Raw genomic sequence first — 2500 nt, 5'->3', positions numbered from 1 at the left:
CAAGACATTTGTGATTTATATGCGTTTACACAATCTAATCACCGTGATAAATATTTCTTGCATATATTTATTCAATAAATGGTGATGTACTGATATGTTAGCGATTATTACCCCAGTGTAGTGTACCAAGGTTAGGTCAAGAATATTGCAAGACTGAGAATATGAGAATAAACACTGCATGGTGCTTATTGATACGACGGTTTGTGAATTTTTTTTTCTACTCTAGGCACACGGCCCGAAAGTTTTGGGGAGGGGGCCAGTCGATTAGATCGACCCCAGTGCGCAACTAATACTTAATTTATCGACCCCAAAGTCGACCTAGGTGGAATTTGATCTGAGAACGTAAAGAGAAACGAAATGCCGCTAAGCATTTCGCCCGGCATGCTAACGATTCTGCCTGCTCTAGGCACAGGGACCGAAATTTTTTGCGGAGGGCAATCAATTAGATCGACTCCAGTACGCAACTGGTGCTTAATTTATCGACCTCGAAAGGATGAAATGCAAAGTCGACCTCGGGAGGAATTTGAACTCAGGACATAAAGACAGACGAAATACTGCTAAGCGTTTCGCCCGGCGTGCTAACGTTCCTGCCCAGAGTGAGAAAGAAAAAGAGAGAAAGAGAGGGAGAGGGAGGCAGAGAGAGCGAAAGAGAGAGAGAGAGAGAGAGAGAGAGAGAGAGAGAGAGCGAAAGAGAGAGATAGAGAGAAAGGTCGTTGTAATGATATCGAAACATAGAAAAAGTGTTATTTGTATACGTGTTTATGCATTAGAATATATACTTGAATATTATTTAAATAGAATAACCGTACTGTGCATACACACTCACACACGTGTATATAAATTTCCCATTATATATATATATATATATATATATATATATATATATATATATATATATATATATATATATAAATGTACATCAACTTACACCTATCATTATTTATTGCATTTATTAATTATTTTCAGCGGATTACGATTCCCACGTATTTCGCTACAGACACGTGATAATACTGCGGCAAAGATATGTGCTTTGCTATTCCACGAGGAAACGTTTGTCATCTCGTACTAATGCAGTATCGGCGAACATACACGCACATTCATATGCAAGCACGCGCGCACACCTTTGCCACACTCAAACACACGCACGCACGCACGCAGACACACACACATGCACATACGCACGCACGCACGCACACACGCACACACAGAAACACACACATACAACATACACACGCAACCTCACACAAACTTAAGTGCATGTATGAGTGCAAACGTACATAAATGCATATGCATAAGTATATGTATATACATAGATACATATATACATACATATATATATATATATATATATATATATATATATATAAGTATGCTTGCGAATTCGGGGAGAATGGTTGTGGCCTGCGTTGGTAAAACCTGTGTTATTTGAAAAGTTTGGCGGAAAGTGTGCCGTGAAATAGCCTTGGGAGGAGAGTATCCAACGTTTCGGACAGAGTTCTTTTTCATGATAAAAATAACAGGGCGCAGATAAAAGTTTGGACTTTTATATTTTCTGTTTGAGAAACTAGTGTATGTTTTTATGTGTATCTCTCTCTCTCTCTCTCTCTCTCATCACTATGTATGTATGTACGTATGTATGTATGTATGTATGTATGTATATATATATGTATATATATATATATATATATATATATATATATATATATATATATATATATATCATAAATATATAGGGATTGACAGTAACCTGCTTCTCCAACATACTGAGAATTCAGAAATAGCAGTCAAAGAACTACTGATTTCAAAACTACAAATTTGAAATTTGTAGTTTTGAAATCAGTAGTTCTTTGACTGCTATTTCTGAATTCTCAGTATGTTGGAGAAGCAGGTTACTGTCAATCCCTATATATTTATGATTATAAATGTTTTTTACCGAAAAAGGTTTTTTCATACTGAGCTACCCGGCAAAATTGTTAATTATTAATTTTATTACTAATTGACGATTCCCTGCCCTGCATATCTATATATATATATATATATATATATTTGTACATATACTCATAAACATATATGCACCTATAAAATCTTGGTTTTATTTTCTGTCTCCAAATAGAATAGAACTTTCTATTAGTTGCGAATTTTGGTTGCACGTCGTTCTATACGACACCTATTAACTGATTAATCGAAATTCACGCAATTTTCCTACCGTAGTTATTTCCTCTTATCTCCTTATATTTCTTTACGGCTTAATGTCTATAAATAACAAACCAAAATAATATAATCGGAATTATTGGGTGTGTCTACCTTAGTTATTTATTTCTGTACGATGTTACTAGAGATGTTTATGTTTTGAGCAAATTCACTACAAGGTTATTAATAGAATATTATTTTATAATTTGTCGCCATATTCTCGATATTTTTTAGGCTTTTTTTTTGTTTTAGATAATGACAGGAAATTAAATCATCGATGTTTTTCTAGTTTCTTATTGTTGATCTAACG

The sequence above is a fragment of the Octopus bimaculoides genome, chromosome 25, assembly GCF_046866305.1.
Source record: "Octopus bimaculoides isolate indiv1 chromosome 25, ASM4686630v1, whole genome shotgun sequence".
NCBI lineage: Eukaryota > Metazoa > Mollusca > Cephalopoda > Octopoda > Octopodidae > Octopus > Octopus bimaculoides.
The sequence above is the reverse complement of the archived record's forward strand: the minus strand, read 5'-3'. Positions refer to the sequence as shown.